We start from the raw sequence: 23509 nt of genomic DNA, 5'->3' as shown, positions 1-23509 counted from the left end.
TTAGTATCCAATTCAAACACTTCAATACTATCCAAAGAGAGGAGGTGGTAGATCAGATAATTATGGCATTTGCATATGTGAGGTCATAATACCAGTTATTCCTCTGGTAATTCCACTGTTGCTGTGCTTCTCTCATTTGGGGCCTATGCTACTTATTTTTAAACAGAATATCCCTGCATTATCTAACTTCTAAGAGGGACTTCATTAGTGAACCAGAAACTTTATGCTCTCCAACTTGGCTGGGTGACATTGCTTGCAAGCCAAATTGTACATTGCTTTCTTCAAGAGTTTATTCGATTCTCACCCCCTGAAGATTAAGTCCTGCAGCAGCTTATATGTTCCCATCACTTCTCCCTGTCCCACCCCTGCAAATCATGAGCACTTAGTCAGAAAACAGCAAAGGGGCAAGTCCACTTGAGATCAGGTGGGTGAAATTGGTTTCAATGATAATTATTCCAATTGCATTTTCATCCAGGCCGAATGTCCAGGTTGTTAAATTTAGTAAATAAATATTTTCCAGTTACTGAACTCATCAGGTTGCAATCCAGAAGGAGCCCATGATAAGACCTGCGGCAGGATTCGAGCAACTTGATCTGCTCGTCTCATTAGAATAATACTAGTGAGGTGTGACCCCAGAGGCTGTTTGTCGAGTGTGAAGGAGGAATCGATGCAGCTCACTCATAAACTGACCAAAGCCATCAGTGGAGCTAAGGGGAGGTGTAGGCAATTGGGAATAGGACAAGTAGTGACTGGTAGTGACACTCCTGCATCAACAATAGGTAAGTAAAAAAGCCTGCTCTGCACCTGAAAAAATGGTACAAGTTTCATGCAACTGTCCTGGGTGCTTCAGGGTCCCCTAACCAATATGGTGTATGGCATAGTTCATATGCAGAATGAACACGCACATGTCATACTGGGTTCGTCAGCAGTAAAAAGTGAGCAGTGTACAATCAAATTTCTAGGCTATTATTTTTTGGTCTAGTAAGCAGAAGGACAAAAGCATTGAAGTAAATTTGGGAGAAATTGTTTCTGTATCTTGAATGTACTTTAACAGCAAAGTAGCAATAATTGAGCCTCCAGGAATTTTAGACTTTTAAAATACTCATCTATATGCTTATCCTGTTTTTCACATACTTTGAATGAATCATTGCTCGCGAAGCACAATTGATTCATTTACCATCTATAAGCAGGAGATTTGCCAATGGTCCTGGTTTTGCTAAGCAGGAAATCTACAAGTTAATTTGTTTACTGTCTGCCCAGTGAAGACTGGGAGAAGAACCTCCTAACTTGTTGTTGCCAAGATTCGGGTAAATGCTGCATTGCACTTTTGTGTCCTGGATGTTTTCAAATACTTGCATCTGTTTGAGGACCACACTTCAACACACAGAAACTAAAGTTGCCCATGAAAAGCCTTGCTGCTGACCAGTAAAGTATGATCATGCAGATATTTACATTGAGAAAAAGTAAAGATTGACTGACTCACGATATCGACATGTGACTGATCTGTTCTTACATTGATCTGTGACATATAAAAGTGTGGAAAAATGGCGAGGGTTGCAGGCAAACAAATATATTCGGCAATGTTTATAAATGCAATCACGTGACTTGCATTTATGCTGCCGATGCAGTGTCAATGCAAAGTGATTTAATTTCACAGCAATTCCAAGAATTTGAGTGCAAATCTGAAATTAAGGTCCAAACTAACTCTGAAGAACTTATTGGCAAACCTCCTCCTTGTTGTAAATGGTAAGTTAATTGATTGAGCTTCTGAAGCGGTGATTGATTCAAAGTAGGTGAAAAACTGGATAAGCATACAGATTTATTTTACTCCCTGGAAGAAGAAATTTATTTGACTTTTTTCTGGAGTCAAACTGGGTTCTTGACTTTTGATTTTATAATAACGACTTCAGTCAGAATGTGAAATGTAAGAAATTGGCACCAATGCTACAACTGTCTTCTCAAATACTTTGTTATCTCCGAACATGGTAATTCTAAATTAAAACAGAAAAGCTTGGAAATACCAGCATTTATGGGAAGAGGAGGAGAGTTTACTTTACAGGTTGGTGATCTTTTGACGTAAAATGTTAACTCTGTTTTTCTTTCTCCACAGATGCTTCATCATTTTCTGCTGTTATTTAAATTTTCAGCATCAGCAGCATGTTGCTCTTTTACAGCTATTTCAATGCTCTTCTGGACAGTCTCCCACCTTCCACCAAGTTTATTCTGCTCAACAGAAACACAATCTCCTTACAGTTTCCCCATAGCAACAATTCCAGCTGTGTCCATTTATACTCTTTAGGAGATTGAGCCAATAAGCATTACCTGTCATTAATAAGACAATTAGCTTAACAATGTAATTACCAAAACATGCACTTGCTGATACATTGACAGTGGGGTGGTAGTAATCTTTAGGAAAGACATTGTCGCATTGTAAAGAGAGGATGTCCTTGAGAGGGCAAGGACAGAACCTATTTAGAACTTCATATCACTGAATTTATGATCCCAATCAGTGTTTTCTTCTATTTTCAATGTAGAAGAGCATTCCTTCCATTGGGAAAATATTCTAATACATCTGTGATGATATGTGCTTATTTTTATAATTCTGTGTTATGTGTATATGCTGTTTAGGTAAGGGTAACGCTGTGTGTGTATCCAAGCTTAATCAAAGGAGAAATTGTTGGAGTTAGATTGTCTGTGGAATCTAAGACATGAAAGACTAAAGGTGTCATCTTTCTTCATTTTGTACTGAGGCCTCATGGTGGTCTTAATTTACAAGCAGAGTAGTTCTGAATTTTGCATTTGTTGAAATAATGCAAGTGTTGAAATTAATGTGTAGCTGTTGCATTTCAAAAGAGTCTCAAAAGTAACAATGAACACATGTATTTTACAGGAGATCCTTCAGAAAACAAGGGCAGGTGTTTTAAAAATTTATTGATCCAAAACACAGGTAAAATATGAACATGAAAGGTTTAATATTTGGGGATTTGAGTTTTCAAAGGGATATTTGAAGACAATAGAGAGCTATTAAAATGGCTAATTAGCAATAACTAATGATCACGTCTATATTTCTTTTCATGATAGCCCTCTTCCAATTTATTTTTGATTTGATTTATTATTGTCACATGTATTAGCATACAGTGAAAAATATTATTTCTTGTGTGCTATACAGACAATGCATAATTTAGAAATTCTGCTTTAGATTGATCCTTGCTCTACTCCATTACTAATGTAAAACTTATTTAAACTTCAACATCCTTCAGTGAGAGAAAACTGTGCCTACGTACTCATGCACTGCTTTTATTGACAGGACATCTGATGTTGTTTGGAAAAAAAGAGAACATTCATTTTTATTAGTTTCACTAGTCTCCATAGTTTATATTGTCATTATAGCTGATCCCACTATGAGTTTCAAAAGCTTATTACAGCCAGGTGAGGAGGAGTGATCTAGTTCCTCTTCTATTTAGCCCCCTTGGTTGGTTGCAGCAAATGTTTAAAAATTTATTTTCCCCTTAAGTACATTTTCCAGTTCATTTATTGATTTTTATTTATTTTTAAGAAATTGCCAATCAAACCAAGTTCTCTTGAGTGAAAGAAGTCTATTAATCAGTAAATCTGAGAAAAAAAATAACAAGGACACACATCAAAAGTCACAAAGTTAAAAATATATGATTAAGTCTGTTAGAGGGGGTTAGGATAACCTGGGACTAAATAGATCAGAATCGGTCAATTTAGAGTGAATATATAGTGAAAGTATACAATACCTGCAGTTCCAAAGGTACTGTTTGCATAGAAACACATATAACCACTGTTAGAGAATCTAAACATGTATATTTGAAAACATGTTCTGTATTTAAAGCATACATCTTGGACAATTACACTGCCCTAAGCATGATGGGATATTGCTAAGTACGAAGAACCACATTCCTTGAAAACAATACAGCTACTGAGAGAAGCAAAGGAACCCTCTTATCAGTGTGGGCCCCAGAGAGTACAAAACTATCCCAGACAGGTGAATGAATAGAGCAATACAACTTACCAATAAAGAGTTGCGAGGAGACAGGGAAACAATTTTATTTATGTATTCCCATGTCATCAGAGAGAAGAGTGTTGTTGGTCAAGAAAAATGATTTTATACTAATAATGATTGGCTCTGATCCAGCAGGATGAGCAGAGGGGGAGGGTACATGATTTTTGAAAATCTTTTAATTATAATACCAAAAGCAATGCAATTCAGAATAATTTGGGCTGCCCAAATTATTCTCCCATGTGTGTGGACCAGGCCTGGGCAATAAAGTACATCTTCAACCAGAATTACTGTCTCCGTGAGTCCTTTATACCTGGTCTCCCAAAAAGCTCCTACAAAGTCCTTAGCTCACCTTTGTGACATAGATTGTTGAATATTACAGCTGTTTGAAATAGTTGGTTTTCTGTGGAATTCTGGAGTTGGCTTGGTTCAGGCTCTTTAAGCTTCAAAGAGAGACAGATCTTTGCTGCTCTCTTCCAGCAATGTTTTCAGATAATTGTATTTTTTTCTCCTCCTCCTTTCTAATTCTGCTTGGTAGAACCAATTTTTAAGCTCCTGTCTGTATATTCCCAGAAATTAATTCAATTAGCATATCTTGTATTCATTGTTGTCAATCAAGTAATCCCATTTTTGATCTTTTCATCTCTGAAAGCTTTTGGCACAGTACAAGATAGAAATCAACAGGTGATTCCTCCACACAGCATTTAGAATATCTGATTGGCATATGGCTAGTTAGGAAGCTCTTTTGTCTTGAGAGAAATAAAATTAATCAAAGTCCAACATTCTGATGTGTTAACGCCTTCCTTTCAAGTATGAAGTGAACCTTGACAGCCCCCAGGTATGAAATTCCATGCAACAGGTCTGCAGTGCAATTCATACAGAAACTTTCCAGAAAAGTAATCAACTTACATCTTCAGACATCAGGTGACCCATGGCAGCTATGTTTGCTCAGTGTCTTTCCTTATTTTTTTTTTAACACAGGTCCTCTTTAAGTTCAATATGTCTGTGGTTAGCTGATGAAGTTGTAGGTAAATCTCACTTCGTCACAACGTCCTGTCATCATGACAAGCCTCACAACCCCCTGCTGAACTAAGTGGTATGTTCATATTTTGATTGTCAGTTTAAGAGGTTATTGAAAGATTAGCTATCTTTGATGTGGTAGGTGAAATAGATGTTTGTTTTTACAACAGATTGGCCATTTAAGGTGATTTACATTTGTTGAATGGGTTTCATGACTAAGCATTCTTTTCAGTATCAAATGTGCTTCAATGGGAACTTTCTTAGTTTTTTTATTATTTCACAGAATGCGGGCACTGCTGGCAAGGCCAGCACCTGTTTCTGATCACTAATTGTTGTTGAGTAGATGTTGGTGAGTTGCTTTCCTGAACTGCTGTAGCCTGTGTGGTGTAGGTATACCCACAGTGCTGTTAGGGAGTTTCAGGATTTTGATCCAGTGTCAGTGAAGGAAAAGCAGTACAGTTCCAAGTCAGGATGGTTGTGGCTTGGAGGGGATCTTGTAGGTGATGGTGTTCTCATGCATCTGCTGCCCATGTCCTTCTAGTTTGAGGTCGAGTGTTTAGAAGGTGCTGTTGGTGAATTGCTGCAGTGCACCTTGTAGATATTTAACACAGCTGACATTATGTGCCAGAGGTGGAGAGCGTGAATGTTTAAGGTGGTGGATGGGGTGCCAATCAAAGGGGCTGCTTTGTCCTAGATTATGTCGAGTTTCTTGGACGTACTCATCCAGGCAAGTAGATAGCCTTCCATCATATTCCTGACTTGTGTATTGTAATTAGTGGATAGGCTTTGGGGAATCGGGAGGTGAGTTAATCTCCACAGAATTCCTAGTGTTTGACCTGTTCCTATAGCCATAGTATTTACGTGACTGGTCCAAGTCGGTTTCTGGTCAACAGTAACCCCATGATGTTGATACTGGAGGGTTCAGAGATAGTAATGCCATTGAATGTTAAATGGAGATGGTTAGACTCTCTCCTGTTGGAGTTGGTCATTGCTTGGCACTTGTGTGGCGTGAATGTTATTTGCTACTTATCAGCCCAAGCTTGAATATTTTCCAGTTGTTGCGCCTATGGGTATTGGCTGCTTCAATATCTGAGATGTCACTATGCGCACTGAACACTGTGCAATCATCAGTGAAAATTACCACTTCTGACCTTAGGCTGGATGGAACGTCATTGATGATGCAACTGAAAATGGTTGACCCTTGTGGAACTCTTGCAGCAATGCCCAGGGAATGGGATGTTTGACCTCCGACAACCAAAATTATCCTTTGCTGTGCAAAGTATGACTAACCAGTGGAGCATTTTCCTGATTCCCATTGATTCCAGTTTTGCTAGGACTCCTTGATGCTACACTCAGTCAAAAGCTGCCTTGATGTCAATCTAACCTCACTCCTTGAGTTCAGCTCTTTTATTCAGTTTTGGACCAAGGCTGTAAAAATGTTAAGAATTGACTGACCCTGGCAGAGCCCAGTGTTGTTGGAGCTGCACCCTTCCAGAGTCGTGAGCAGGATATTGTGGTGTAATGTATCTTAATAGCACTGTCAACGACTCCTTCCATCACGTTGCTGTTATTGAGAATAGACTGATGTGATGGTATTTAGCTGTGTTGGACTCGTCCTGCTTTTTGTGGGTCAGACTCACCTGGGAAATTTTTCATATCACTGGGTAGAAGCCAGTATTGTAGCCATACTGAACAGCTTGGCTAGGGGTATGGTTAGTTCTGGAGCACGAGTCTTCAATACTACTGCTAGAATATTGTCAGGGCCCATGGCCTTTTCAGTATCTAGTGCCTTCAGCCGTTTCTTGATATCATGTGGAGAGAATCAAATTGGCTCCTGAAATGTTGAGGACCTCAGGAGGAGGCCGAAAAGGATCATCCACCCGACTCCTCTGGCTGAAGATAGTTGCAAATGTTTCAGCCTTGTCTTTTCCACTGATGTGCTGTACTCCCCCATCATTGAGGATGGGGATATTTGTGAAGCCTCTTCCCACAGTTATTTGTTTAATTGTCCATCTCCATTCACAACTGGATGTGACAAGCCCTTTTTTAATGCATTTATGGGACGTGGGCGTCGCTAGCTGGCCAGCACTTATCACTAGTTGCCCTTGAGAAGGTGGTGGTGAGCCACCTTCTTGAATCACTGCAGTACATGAGCCACGGTCATTGCCTGGCATTTGTGTGGCGCGAATGTTACTTGCCACTTGTCAGCCCAAACCTGGATATTATCCAGATCTTGTTGCATTTGAACATGGATTGCCTCAGAGTCTGAGGAGTTGTGAATGGTGCTGAACATTGTGCAATCATTGGCAAACGTCTCCACTTCTGAATTTATGACGGAGGGAAGATCCTTGATGAAGCTTTGATTTGATCCATTGGTCATAAGATTACTGTGCTCTGTCTAGAACATGCTACTTCCACAGTTTGCTATGGGGCGGCATGGTGGCACAGTGGTTAGCACTGCTGCCTCACAGCACCAGGGACCGAAGTATGATTCCCGGCTTGGGTCACTATTTGTGCGGAGTCTACACGTTCTCTGCGTGGGTTTCCTCCGGGTGCTCTGATTTCTTCCCAGAGTCCAAAAGATGTATTGATTAGGTACATTGGCCATGCTACATTCTCCCTCAGTGTACACGAACAGGCGCTGGAGTGTGACGACTCGGTGATTTTCACAGTAACTTCATTGCAGTGTTAGTGTAGGCCTACTTGTGACACTAATAAATAAACTTTAAATAATCCTGTTTTGTGTTTCACAGGCTGACACCTCACTTTTGGGTATGTCTGGTCCTGCATCTGGTATGTTCCTCTGCACTGCCTTCACTTAATTTTTTAATTATTTTCATAACCATTTGCAATGCCTGGCTCCTAAAGTCTGCCCTTTATGAATACTGGCAGGAGTGGGAGCAGGTGCAAGGAAGTGGCATGTGGAAAATAAGGAAGCATGGAAGTAGAATGAGGAACAGACGGGTGTATGGAAGGTGCATGGGAGGAGCATGTGGATTGGTAGGGGAGGGGGTGTTACGGTTTTGAGAACCTAATATTTATCATTAAAACTGGGCAGCTGTCCCAGTAAACCGAGGCTGTCATTCCATTCTGCCAATCTGGCAGCTAGTCTTGCCTCCAGAAGTGGTGGGTCCAACTCCATCCCACCCTTGCCACCCTGGAATAAAAGCATAGTGAGCAGGAGCCGTTTTGATGGAGATGGGTCTGCCAAGTCAGAAGGTTTCCTGACCTTCCTACATGCGCCATGAAAATCTGCCCTGAATTCATCAAGCAAGATCTAGGTCTAATGCAATAATTTGAGAGGGGATATATAGAGGAAAATAAGACTGGCAAATAGAGAATATGCGAATAGAATGGCAGTTGCCATGAAAGGTAGTCCTAAAATCTTCACAGCTATATAATAAGAGGTAGAGATAAGTTTGCAGGGTGGGTCAAGTGAATCACCTTCCTTGTCCCATATTAGGGACAAGGAAAGTGATTCATGTTTAGGGGAGCACTTTGTGAGCACTTTGTATCGGCATTTCCTAAGGAAGAGGCTGATAAAATATAAGCAGAAGTGAAGATGGTAGAGTAATGGATGGGGTGAAAATTGATTGGTAGGATTTACTGGAAAAAAAACGACAATGCTTAAAAATGGAGTGCTTGGTCCAAATGGCATGCATCACAAGTTACTCAGGGAAGTGGGGGTGAAGATAGATGAAGGGCTTGGCATAATCTTCCAAATTCACAGAGAAACTGGAGAGATGCCAGGGGGTTGCAGAGTGCAAATATTGCACTCTTATTGTAAGGACGTTCCCAGTAACTACAGACCAGTCAGTTTCACAACCGTGGTGGGTAAAGTTCAGAAACAATAATCAAAGAAAATATTAACAGATACTAGGAGAGGTTTGAGTTAATTCAAAAATCCTGCACAGATTTGTAAAAGGCAGATTGTGTTTGACTAATGATGAAGTAACAGAAAAGGTTGCAAAAAGGAATAGAATGGTTTTGCCCATAGGATTTTTAAGAAAGGATTTGACAAAGAACCACATAAGTTCCAAAAAAATGTTGTTAATAAAATTGAAGCTCATGGAATAGGAGGGTTAGTGTCAGCTTGCACACAAAAATTGACTTAAGCTTGGAAAACAGTAAATCGTGGTAAATGGCCATCTTTCAGATTGGAGGATTGTAGACCTTGGTGTCCAAGGATCAGTGCTAAGGATCACTACTATAAATACTAGACCCTATATCCAGGAGCTTAAGACTGAATGTGTGTTGGATTTGGGAATTATACGGGTTTTGGATCCAAGATCTAGCATGTATATATAACACACAAAATAAATTATGAAAACAAAGGAATAAAAGGGTTCAAATATTCAAATTTCTACCCAGTGGGCCAACTTCAAATGTTTTCGGATCCTTCCAGATTTGAGATGCTGGATAAGGGATCCTGTACCTGTATATAAATGACTTGGATATTGAAATACAAGTAAAATTTCAAAAATTGCTGATGATACCGGACTGGCAGACTTTAAGAGTGATACCAGTTGACTGAACAAGACATAGATAGGCTAACAGAATGGGCACAGAAGTGAAGGTGAAATTTAATACAGAGAACTGTGAGTTGTGCATTTTGGCAGAAGGGATAGGTGATAAATATTGAGTGACACCATTCAGAGTGTGTAGGGACAGAGGGACCTAGAGATTCATGTGCATTGATTCTTTTTGATGACTGGTAATATTAGTGTGGCCCATTCACTAATACTGACAAGATCCAAGACTCCTGTGTTCATAAATCGCTCCAAGACATCCTCAACTTTCAGCCAGATAGCGTAGAGTGCCAACCTTGCCTTCAAGCATTTTGCTTGACTTCCTTCATTAATCTTCAATTTAACTGTGAAGTCTTTCATACTCCTCAATTCTCCATTAAATACAAAGTGTGTTTCTTTAGAATGTTTGTAAGGCCTGATTCATATTAGTAATCAGGTTGACTTCCGCCTAGTTCAGTCAAATATTTTCTAATCATGTTTGACCCATTATCCATCAATGGATAATTGCCCTTTACTGGATGTAAAAGCAAATCTGCTGTTTGCCTGTTAAGTTGCACAGCTATTTCATTATGGCCATTCAGTGGAACCACTTCAGTGGAACCACTTCACTTGTGTATGTCTTCAACACTATTCTTGAAGCTTTCAAGGGAATAATATCTGAGCTTTTCCCTGTATACAGTCTCTAACACCAGCAAGATTGCTGTGGTGATCTTCAGCGTCGAGAGGCTACAGGCGGGGCAATTTGGAGGCTGCAGCTGTTCTCCCACTGCCAGTGAAGGGAGTGGCCCACCGTACTGTAGGGTTATACTCCTCAAGTGGACCATGAAGGTTAGTCCAAGAAGTATTGGCGCGCAAAGGTACGGCAACACTAGGAGCTTGAAACGCTCGTAAACTGTGCCTTGCACCGTCAAAGTTACCACGCAACTCCCGAGCACGGTGACAGACCGGGACCTCGATGCCATAGAGATTGTCTGTTTGGCAGGTTGAATCCGGAGTCCACACCGCTTCACAGTGTCTGGGTGGATAAAGCTCTCAGTGCTCCCACTGTCAAACAGACAATAAATCACGTGGTCATTTACCTGGATGTTCATCATGGATTTGTCAAGTCTATGAGGCTTGGCCTGGTCCAGGATGATCGACGCCACCATTGGTTCATGAGCGCCACTGCAGGCAGCTGAAATCGATGAGGAGGACCCCTGCTGGTCGTTCGCGGTCGGTGCCGACCAACATGGCCGCTCCCATAGGTCGCACGTGGGTGATGGCGCCAAACTCAGCGACCCCTGGTGGTCACACACCTCCGACTCCGTCGACCGTAATGGCGTCGTCCTGGCCTCGCACGTGGACGAACCCCTCGATGATTTCGACGACGAAGAGCCGAGCTCTGAAGAATCGCAGGCCGCACTGCCGTTCCTAGATTTAGATCGGCACACTTTCGAATAGTGCCCTTTCTTACTGCAGGCGGAGCACAACACAGCCTTAGCAGGACACCGTTGCCGAGTATGCTTCGCTCCCCCACAGAAGTAACACCGCGGGCCGCCCGGAGCTGCTGCCGTCGTCTGGCCCGAGTGTGAGCACGCCTTTACGCAGCATTTCGAACCCGAGGGACGAGGAGGGATTGGCGACTGCTCCTGCCACGTTGTCTCCACGTGGTCTTCCGGATACAATACTAAGCTTTTGGAGGCCGTCTCCAGCATCTCCGCTAGCTCGATTGCCTGGGTAAGGTCAAGGTTACCTTTCTCTAATAGTTTAAGTCGAATGTACGACGATCCGACTCCCGCCACAAACACATCTCGGGCGAGGTCGTTCATGCTCTGCTCAGGCGACACAGCTTTGCAGTTACAGCCCCTGGCTAGCTGTAGGAGCTCGTTCGCATATTCCTCCATCGTTTCGCCAGACTGCCGTCGTCGAGTGGCTAAGAGGTAACGAGCGTGTATTTCATTGGGCGGTTTGATATAACACTTCTTCAGAAGCTCGAGGGCCTTTGTGTAATCGGTGGCCGCACGGATCGTGAGGTTGACAGTGTCGCTTACCCTCGCATGGAGGACCCGGAGTCTGTCATCATCTGTGGTGACCGCTGCGGAGGCTGCCAGGTAGTCTTCGAAGCACTTCAGCCAGTGGTCGAAGGTGTTAGAGGTGTCCACCGCACGTGGATCTAGTGTAAGGCGTTCCGGCTTCAGGATCTGCTCCATACTCTCTTTTTTTTTCTTCGACGAGAGTTTAACAACAGTAAATAAAATTGATGCGCGTTATCAAACACGAGGCTAGATGCTCGGGAAATAAAGGCTTTTATTTACTGTAATGAAGCAGCCAATAATTATATACACAATCCCAGACTGAGGGGTCCCAGCCAGAGCAGGGACCTTTATACCTCTCCCAGGAGGCGGAGCCCGACTGGGATGTACCACAACACTACAGTACAAAGGTGTAACAACCCCACCCTAACCCCAACAGCAACAAGTAGCACAACCCAACAGTAACATATGTACATCCTTGTAGTACTGGCCAGACCCTGGCTCAGTATTATCCAGTGGGAACCAACGATGGTTCACCACAATTGCTACCCCAGTGTTGTCTGGAAATTTAAACATTTTGACCAGTTTGCACTAAAACTCATTTACCCAGGTGCTCTCACTTGTGAGACAAACTCAACGACTTGTGGGCGGCACGGTAGCACAGTGGTTAGCACTGCTGCTTTACAGCTCCAGGGTCCCGGGTTCAATTCCTGGCTCGGGTCACTGTCTGTGTGGAGTTTGCACATTCTCCTCATGTCTGCGTGGGTTTCCTCCGGGTGCTCCGGTTTCCTCCCACAGTCCAAAGATGTGCGGGTTAGGTTGATTGGCCAGGTTTAAAAAAAAATTGCCCCTGGGATCCGTAGGTTAGAGGGATTAGCGGGTAAAATATGTGGGGGTAGGGCCTGGGTGGGATTGTGGTCGGTGCAGACTTGATGGGCCGAATGGCCTCCTTCTGCACTGTAGGGTTTCTATGATTTCTATGAAACAAAAGACAAGAGTCGATTCTCGATTATACTTAAAATAAACTTTGTTTTTACAGAAAAAATTGGTACCAATCTTCTTACAACACTCTTTTAACTCAAATAAACAATTCTATCTTAATTTATCCAAGACCCAGATACTACCTGTGAGATTGAACTGGCCAGGCTCGCTCTACCGGATATGAGCCTTGGTCTTGGGTCTTTGCTGAGTTCCAAACTCAGAGTCTTCCATGTGGTGAAGGTTGGTCTCGAGTCTTTGCTGCTTCCTCGCTGGATCATTATTGCATCTCTGCTGCCAACAGCAAGTTTATCGCTGGGGGTGGCCTCTAGGTGTCACTTCCAACCCCCCTCTTCACGCCCTTCGAGAAGGTTCTCTGGCTAAAATGAAAACCTGGCAGAAGGAGATGCAAAATAGACCACTCAATATCCCTGGTTATAGAGTCTTCAGACACCAAAGAGTGGGTGATAAAAAAGAAGGGGGAGTAGCACTAATAGTTAAAGAATCAATTTCAGTTGCGAGAAGGGATGACATACTGAACAGGTCAACAAACAAGGCTTTATTGGTTAAGCTTAGAAATAAAAAAAGGGTGCTCAGGACTATAAGAAGTATACCATAGACCCCAAAATAGTGACAGGCAGATAGAAGAACAAATATGTAGACAAATTTCTGCCTGTAAGAACAAAAGGGCAATAATAGTAGGAGACTTTAACTATCTCAATATTCACTGGGATTCAAATAGTATAAGGAGTACTGAGAGAACAGAATTCATGTAATGTGTCGAGGAATTTTTTTTCAATCAATTAGTGACAAACCCAAATGAGAGGAGATGCAATTCTAGACCTAGTCTTGGGGAACAAAGAAGGGCAAGTGGGTGAAGTGATAGTTGGCAACCATATCAAGGATAGTGATCAAAATTCTGTTAGAATTAATATTACCATAGAAAAGCACAGCAATAAATCAGGAAAAAAGTTTTGAACCGGGGAAAGGCAAATTTTGCAGGAATGAGAAGGGACTTGGCTGAGGTGGACTGGACAGCACTGCTAGGGGATAAATCTGTGGAAAACCAATGGGAAGCACTATAAAGCACGATCCTAAATGTACAAAGTAGACATGTCCCGTCCACAAATAAGAGTGTTATTGCCAAATCTAGACACCCTGGTTGTCTAGAAGAATACAGGGGTAGATCAAATGGAAAAAGAAAGGCCGGAATTTTCCCATTTTGCTTGCCACAGGAATTGGATCAGGCACGGGGCAGACAATGAAAAGGTCCGTTGACCTCAGGCGGGATTTTATGTTTTTGGGATGAGCGAGGTCATAAAATTCCGCTAGAAGTGGATGATAGGCACAAAGAACTAAGCATTATAGATAGCCTAGATGGATATAGGAAGTGCAGTGATGAAGTAAGAAAGGAGCTAACAAAATCAAAGAGAGGGCATGAAAAAAGATTAGCAAATAAAGTTAAAGAAAACCCAAAGATATTTTACCGATATATTAAAGGTAAAAGTTTAGTTAAGGATAAAGTGGGACTTATCAGAGATGAAGAAAGGAACTTGGGTATAGCTGCAAAGGCTGTCGGAAGGGTTTTAAATGAATATTTTGTTTCCATGTTTACAAAGGAATGGGATGATGCAGGTTTAGTAGTTCAGGAACACTGTGAGATATTGGACAGGATAACCTTAAAGAGAGAGGAAGTACTTGAAGAGTTGGAATCCTTGAAAGTTGATTAGTCACCAGGGTCAGATGGATTGTTTCCAAGGCTGCTGAAGGAGGATTTTATGTTCCCCCCACCTCATGCTCAGGAACATGGGAATCCTAATAGCTTATGCTATTTTGTTTACCTGCACAAAATAGTAAAAATGCTCAGGATAGGAGTCCCATCACTCCACATTTTCATAGAAGAGTCCCAAGGCATCGAAAACTCCCACCATTTTCTTCCTAATGGAAGTTCCCCATGTGCAGACTTTGCAATGTATTTTCAACGGCTACCTTGCTTTTCCCATTTAAATAAGGCAACAATCCAAGCTTCAGCCTATTTTTAAAAAATGTCTGTAGCTCTATAATTGCTCTGCAGAAGATCATTACTCATGTCCTCCCCGCCTGTGATGTCAGGAGCACAGGCGAGAGCTTTTCTTCCAAGTCTTCTTATCTGATATTTTGTTAATTTTGTTTTACTTCCTTGTGGTTAGCAAGTGCCATTCGAAGTCCTCGTCACCGGTTTTTGTGTTGTGTACTGTGGCATTGACACTAGGAAACGTGGAGGGCTAAAATCTATTTTATAGTTTATTTACAAGATGTGTTCACTACAGGCTGCTTCTTCACTCTGGCAGTTTCCCCGCAATAGCAACTGTGACATCACTTCCGGTGACGACATGCATATATTAATACACAATTCTTACTGCAGCTACTAAAACTCAATATAAATACATAACAATGTAAACAAACATGTAACTTTATACAAGTTACACCCTTCTGGATGCTAATATTTGTCATCTGTGTTGAAGAACAGTGCAAAATTAAAATCCACAGGAGAATTGGAGATTTCAGTCTCTGCTTTTGGAACGCAGCGATTGAGATTAGGACTATAGATGATATCAAAAGAAGTGATAATATCATCTACATAAAATAATATATTAAAAATTACAAATCACCATTTAACAAAATATATTGTTACAGACAGGGGAGAAAGCTTCACTGCATTTATTTCCTCATACTGATAGTGTGTTTTCTCAATCCCGCAGTTTTTGTGATCCAAATTGTTAATAATCTGCAGCAAACTTGAGATAGGATTAATTCAGAAGGTTAAGGGCAAGATTTTCCCAGAAATCGGCAAAGACCATTGTCAAGTGGAAAAGGTGGCGTCAGATCTGTCGACAAGCACAGGTAGCTTTCTCTGCCGTACAGTCTGGGATTTTGAATAAAGGGGCAGATCCCACAACATATCGTTGACCTCTGATTTGCCTGCCCAACCAGCAACTGAGTCAGCTGAGGATTGGGACACCATTTTTAAATGCTACTCCAGCACAGAGAGAGGAAAGGAGTTACCCTGGAACAAATCACACTCCTGGGACTGCTTCCCGAAACTGCCTGGTCACTGCCCTGAAATTACTGGATACTGCCCCAGGTACAGCCCCTTGGCACTGCCTCCTGGGACTAGGTGATGCCCTTGCCTGCTGTCACAAAAGTTGGGTCTGTATTTCAGATGAGGCCACGCAAAAGACAAATTATAATTGTTAAAGGGACTGACATTTTGCATTTTGCTCGATCTTAGATTATGAAATTTCATTTAACATCTTGCTTATTCTGGCACTGATGGGGAAATTGAAAGTGTGCAGCTCTAGACACTTGTTTCAAAAGAAGAACTCCAGCGTACTAATGAAGGTAAGTTTCACTCATAATAGAGCCTTAAACTTAAACTCCAAACTCTTAAATATAACCAACTTTTAAAAGTCAGCTCTGAAGAGCCGGATTCGTGCAGTGTCTTGGAGGACTGTCCTCCCACCTCTGGCACAAACATTGCTCTTAGTGAAATCTATAAAGTCCCTGTCACTACTCCCAACATTCCCACTCTGGTATCAGTTTATATATTTATTATTATTTTTGTTATTAAGTTGTGACATTAGTGTACCTTTAAGAGATTTTTTTTAAAAAATCATGCTCTCTGCAGCTCACAGCCTTAGCTGATGTCACTGTTGCCAGCTTGGACTGGAGCTGTCCTTTTATTGCTGCTTAAATGGGGGGTAGGGGGAGGCGGTTTGTTTATTTTGACTGGGTTGTTTTATGATCCTGCATTGTTATGATGATGGTCAAGTGTTTTTGGACAGTTTAATGTTTGGCTGCAGTAAGAGTTGAGTTTTAGAAGGGACAGCAAGCTGAAAAGAAGTCTCTTCTCGCCCCGGTTTTAGAAATTAGACTGATTAGCTGAAAGCAAAGTCTTGCCTTTCTGAAGGGGGGGAATCTGCTGTTGGTGACTGCCTAGAATCTTTGGTGTTTTGGAAAGCTGTTCTGACTTCAAACTGTTCTGAGTCTATCCAGAGAACTGCAGACTTCATCCAAAGGAATCAAGCCCAGTATCACAAGAGCATTAGTCTTTGCTGTGATAAACCTGTGAAAAGGGTCTTTTGTCTCCGGGATTGGTTTGCTTGGAACACATTAAATATATTTGTTAACAGTTATATATTATAGTGGGTTGTTTTGTTTCTTGTTTGTAATTGATAAAAGTTCTTGCTAATTTTTTTATTACACGTGTTAACTATATTATAAAATAAACTTTGTTTGATAAAAGCTTCCTTGTGGGCCATTTGAATCATACCTGAAGTAAAACCTATCATGCTTATTCTAGCCAAATTCAAGATGCAAAACATATGATGCAGGCGGGCTCCATAAAACACTTTGGAGTTTCTGACCTGAACCATTACAAAACCAAGTTTCAGTCCAGCAGACTCACGTGCTGCTAATTGCATGTTTCTGGATGTGTCATCAATTTTTTTGTTGCAGTGTTTTATTTTTGGCATTCAGAATAATATAACTGACTATTTAAATTGGTTACTTTCTCAAGGCACTTAAATTGCTTCCAAAAAGGAAGACATATCGCTTCTTGGTGTCTACGCTCCTTAGCTGTGCGTTGATAGTGTACCATTAAAAAGCCCAAAAATGTTTTGCCATCTATTGGTGTTCAACTATTTGATCTATGATACCCTGCCTAATTTACATTTCAACACAATTTTAGGACAAGACAAAATTTGCAACTTGTCCAATGTTTCCTCACTTGCTTTTTAATAAGGTAGTATTGGACTGTTTAATTGACTTGTCATTTTCGAACTAAATTTCATTTAATGGAGATACAAAATTCATTTGCTTTTCCTGTCATTTGCTTTTTACATTTTACTGCAAAATTGAATTTTGTTTTAACCCATCTTGCATTATTGTCTTGGAAGGTAGCAGACTGGAATGGAATAGTGATCATAGAATTATAGAAATTTCAGCAGAGTAGGCTACAATTTACCCTATCATACTTGTGCCAGTGTTAGCTTTACATCAGAGATACCCACTCTTATCATATTTTCTCATTCCCCTTTAAAATTCGTTCTCCCCGTATCTGTGTGGGTTTTCTCCGAGTGCTCCAGTTTCCTCCCACACCTCAACGATGTGCAGGTTAGGTTGATTGCCTATAGTAAATTGTTCCTTAGTGTCAGGGGGATTAGAAGGGTAAATATTTAGGGTTACGGGGATAGGGCCTGGGTGCAGGCTCGATGGGCCAAATAGCCGCCTCCTGCACTGTAGAATTCTATGATTCTAAAATCCCACCCAGGCCCTACCCCCACATATTTTACCCACTAATCCCTCTAACCTACGCATCTCAGGACTCTAAGGGACAATTTCAATTTATTTTATATTCACTTTATGTGAGGAACAAATTCTTCTAATCTGTCGGTTTCTGGTTTCTGTATCAATAGTAGTGATGGGATCTTCCAGAGGGAGCTCCAGGTGGGAATGGCATCTGCTATCTTTCCTGTTGCTGGCAAAATGTCATGGTGATGGGTGAGTGTGATTTCAAGAAGAAATTAGATATTGCTCTTGGGGCTAAAGGGATCAAGGGATATGGGGGAAAGGCAGGATCAGGATATTGAATTTAATGATCAGCCATGATCAAAATGAATGGTGGAGCAGTCTCGAAGGGCTGAATGGCCTATTCCTGCTTCTATTTTCTATGTTCCTATGCTTCTATGCCACCTGATTCCCACAATATAGAGCCAGCCTTTTACCTCCAACACTGTCCTAGATTTAAGCTCACACTAGCCTTCATTTAATTATGCACTTTCATTTTTGATCTCATCTCTTTTTTTATCAATGAAACTCAGACCTTGGGGTCCGGGTCCATAGGACTCTGAAATCGGCCCTGCAGGTGGAGGAGGTGGTTAAGAAGGCGTATGGTGTGCTGGCCTTTATCAATCGAGGGATTGAGTTTAGGAGTCCGGGGATAATGATGCAGCTATATAAGACCCTCATCAGACCCCACTTGGAGTACTGTGCTCAGTTCTGGTCACCTCACTATAGGAAGGATGTGGAAAAGATTGAAAGGGTGCAGAGGAGATTTACAAGGATGTTGCCTGGATTGAGTGGCATGCCTTATGAGGAAGGCTGAGGGAGCTCGGTCTTTTCTCCTTGGAGAGACGAAGGATGAGAGGAGACTTAATAGAGGTGTATAAGATTGTGGTGAACCATAGATGGTTACCACTATGGGTACTTGTATATATGTTAGGGTTGTTGGGTGTTCCACCTGTTATTACTGTTTATGTAGTACACTCCGTTCGGCTCCGCCCAGGACTCCGCCTTCTTACAGGAGTATAAAGGTCACTGCTACTTCCTAATAGTCTTTAGTCTGGGATAATATTGTTGAGTAGTGTGCTCCTATTTGTAGTGAATAAAAGCCTTTATTCCCGGGTACGTTCTAGCCTCCCATGTGAATCAATCGCGCATCAAAGATGTTCAGAGGCAAAGATCGGGTGGACTCTCAGAGGCTTTTTCCCAGGGTGGAAATGTCTGCTACGAGAGGACACAGGTTTAAGGTGCTGGGGGGTAGGTACAGGGGAGATGTTAGGGGTAAGTTTTTCACACACAGGGTGGTGGGCAAGTGGAATCGGCTGCCGTCAGTGGTGGTGAAGGCGAACTCAATAGGGTATTTTAAGAGACTCCTGGATGAGTACATGGAGCTTAATAGGATGGAGGGTTACAGGTAGGTCTAGAAGGTAGGGATGTGTTCGGCACAACTTGTGGGCCGAAGGGCCTGTTTGTGCTGTAGTTTTTCTATGTTTCTATGTTCCTTCCCAATCCTTACACATGTAGTGGAATGTTTTTGCTCTGTACTTTACCTTCATTTTAAATATTTCCTCTGCTTATTTTCAATGTTATCTGCCAGCTTGTTAATCAAATGAATTTGCTGATACAGCAAATCTGCAGTCTCATATTATCTTTCCTCTTTTGACTTAAGTTTTCCCAGAGTTGAATGCCCTTGAATAGTCCACATGTACCCTTTGTATTTCTCTTGGCAATCTCCAAAGAACCTACTGAGGGCTTTTCAAAAATACCAATTGCAGCTGCCCACCCTCCTCCCTCACTGAGTTTTGCACCAGTGCTCCTGCGGGTATCTAACCTTGCTGTAACCTCCTGTCTGACCCACTCAACTGAATCACAACTACTTTCTTGGACTCTGCCAGTGGATCAGAATAATTTCACCACTGCTGTAGCTGCAATTCAGTATCAATTGAGGAAATCAATTAATACCGTGGAGATTGGCCTGATTATCTCAAGAGAGTAAATTGGTAAATTAGAAGCTTTGACTGAAGCATGCTTTCAGTAAACAGTACTCTCACCTCAGAGTCAGAATGTTATGGATTCAAGCCCATTTGAGTCCATGAGCATGTTATTCAGCCTGATAGTTCAGTGCATTACTGAGGAAGTGCTGGATTTTGCTATCTTTCAGATGACACATTAAACCAGTCTGCCTGTTCCAGGTCCGTGTAAAAGGTTCAATGACAGTATTTGCTTTTGCCTTGGCCTATGTTCCTCCTTCAACCAATATTTCCAAACAAAAGTTTAATTTGTGTTTGATGCCATTTCTGGGATATTTCTGTGCGCAAATTGGCTGCCTATATAGAAGAGATTTTATTCCAAAAAATAATTAATGAAATGTGAAGTGCTTTGTACATCCTGACCACTTGCTGAGCCACAACATACAAGTTATGCTTTTCCCTTTATGTTTATGCAACTTTTTCTAGCAGATTGCATTCAAGGTGACTCCTGTTTAAAATGAAGTAAGCTTCGTCTGTAACAATTAAAGTGAGTAACTGTTTACAATCAACTCCTAGGAATGTGTTTTGAAGTTTCTTTCCTGTCTGATTGATTTTGAAAAAAAACCCAATTGAATGGGTTTAATTAGTTCCTTCCCCAACACTCTCCATTGGGTAATTTGATCCAGTTGTTCTCATATTTCTAGTTGATCCCAGAAATACGTATTTTAATTGGCTAATACTCCTGTGCCTTGAAACTAAATTAAAGATAATTGCTGTGTTTTATCTCTTGTATACTTGCACATCATTCAAAGCAAAATACTTGCCAGTCTTCCTGTAATATTTATATACATATTATTGACTGTCTCAGTAACAGGACTTGCTCAGGGGCATGCATTATTAGGCAGTACTGCAAATCTCGGCAGAAATGTCACAGGCAAACATTTTCTGGATACTATTACCAATTATTTTACTAGTAGTAATTGCTTCAATGTGTTAGAAGTGGCAGATATTCTATAATAATTCCCTAAGCAAAAGAGCAAGCATAAAATTACTCATGGATAAAATATTCTTTTGTACTAGCTAAATGACAGGTTTTCCAGTACGCTTCAATTCATTCTGACTTAATAATGCAATTTGTATTTCATCAGTGTGCCTCTTATTTTATCAATGGTTAATGTGTCACGGTCTGGGTCTAGTAGTAAGAAGAAGAGTGGATAAGTTTGTGTTCTGCAATTTAGAAGCGTTAGGTTCATGTTTCACAGTTGCCCAACATTCAGAGCTGGCAGACGGTGCTAGCATTTTGCAGGCCACCAGGTGGTGTAACTTGCACTGCTGAAATAACATGAAGGTTCTCTGTACACATTCTTGTAATTTAGTAAAGCGCTTGCATTAATTGAGTATGATTCTTGTTCTCAGGACAATTTTGTGCACCAGCTAGATGCTTACTAAGTTGATGTAGTAAGAAGAAAGATGATTGTGGCTTGGTTGAGGTTGATCAACTCAGTCCTGGAACTTCGCCGCAGGAGTTCCTCAGATTAGTGTACAAGGCAAAACCATCTTCAGCTGCTTCATCAATGACTTTCTCCCCCATCATGAGGACAGTAGTTGGAATGTTCACTAATGATTGAACAGTATTTAGTACCATTCACAACTCCTCAGATACTAAAATAAAAACAGAAAATTCTGGAAAATGGCAGCAGGTCTAGCAGCATCTATGGAGAGAGAAAAAGTTAACATTTTAACTTAACTTTGTTTCTGTTTCCACAGATGCTTCTAGACCTGCTGAGTTTTTGCAGCATTTTCTGTTTTTATTTCAGCTTTCCAGCATCCACAGTTTTTGCTTTTGTCCTCAGATACTGAAGCAGCCTGTGCACACATGCAGCAAGACCCATACAACTCTCAATCTTGGGTTGACAAGTGGCAAGTAAAATTATGTTGCACAGTGCCAGGCAATGGCCTTCTCCAACAAAAGGAATTCTAAATATCTCCCCTTGACACTTAATGGAATTATTATTGCTGAATCCTCCAATCAACACCTTGGAGTTAACCATTGACCAGAATTGGAACTGGACCAGCCCTATAATGCTATGGCTACAAGAGTAGGTCAGAGGCTGGGAAATCTGTGGAGAGTAACTCAACTCCTGACTCCCCAAAGCCTGTCCACTATCTAAAAGGCACAAGTCAGGAATACTCTCCATTTGCCCAGATGAGTGCAGCTCCAACAACTCTGAAGAAGCTCAAAACCATATAGGACAACAGGATATTTGGCAAATACCCATCCATCATGTTAAACATTCCCTTCGTCTGCCACTGGTGCAACTCTCCAAAGTTTCTTCCATAATACAATTCAAATCCCTGATCTTTACTATCCAGAATGATAAGGGCAGCAGACACAGAAGAATACCAGTCTCTGTAAATTCTCCTTCAAGATACACACCATCCTGTATTGCTGTTCCTTCATTGTCAGCTGTGTCAAAAACTGGACTTCAGAGAACAGTACGGCAATGATAGTAATAGTAATTATAAATGTATTCACTGGTGCAAGCAATAGCTGTGGATGGACTTAACTTTTTATGGGCAAATTTATTCGGTCTCTCCTTCCAGCTAAGCCTGTACTTCTGATATAGGTAAATATATGCACTGTGAACTCCCAAACCTGGGTAGATGAAACAGAATTAATACTAGCCACATCAGTCAACCTGAGATCCATGTTGAAAGATTCCATAAGAGGAGAGTCTTACGTGTAAATCCAGTGCATGGTATCCAGTCCCTGAGGTATACACAAGATATACAGATTGACAGAACATATCTGCATATATAAAACCCTGAATACAACAGAGTCCACTGGAGCTCTGCATTTCACAAGTCACAATATTATAAAGGATCTTCATAAAAACTACTCCTGCCTGATAAGGAACAGATTGCTCTGGGAGGAAAAGGAAGGGGGGTCATTGAAATAGCAGGTGAGGTTTCCCTCAGAAGATGGAAGTGTGAATTTCTGAATGCTCAACGTTTTAACATATGTAGTTCTTCTCTGCACATTGAACCAATGGAACTATGTTTTCTGCACCATTTGTTGTGCTCATGAGTGACCCATTTTTTCCCCAATGTTTAATACTTTGCACACAAACATCAGGTGCTGGTCTGGCCTTATTCTTTTTAGTATCTTATTTTGCAGGCCCATGACTAATAACATTAATAACGTTGGACGTGCACAACCAATCATTCTCTTAACATCTGGGGAGCCTCTGGTTTTCTATTGCCAAGGTCATAGTGGAGAACGTCACACTTTTCATCCTCAAATGACATGTACAGTGTTCCTTGCCACTCACGGAGCCTGGTTAACTCCTCTTCGGGACTCTTTGTATTAACCACATCCTGTACCTGGGTAACAGCAGCAGGAGATGCAACAACCTCACTGAGCACACTGCACAGACATCATTCTCAGGGCTCAGACCCTGGTGAGCTGCAAGTAATGGGTTGCATGACACATGCCTAGGCCATACACTCACAAATGATGGTCAGCGGTTAAGCATCTTCATCTCAGAATATTCAGTAATCACAATATTGATAACGTGAGAGAAGTGACTCAGTAGAAGGGCATTATTAGGATCTGACTGGGGACTAAGCTTAATGTCCTTAAATGACTATGAT

The sequence above is a fragment of the Mustelus asterias genome, chromosome 5 (genome assembly GCF_964213995.1).
Source record: "Mustelus asterias chromosome 5, sMusAst1.hap1.1, whole genome shotgun sequence".
Taxonomy (NCBI): Eukaryota; Metazoa; Chordata; class Chondrichthyes; order Carcharhiniformes; family Triakidae; genus Mustelus; species Mustelus asterias.
Note: the sequence above shows the minus strand (reverse complement) of the source record.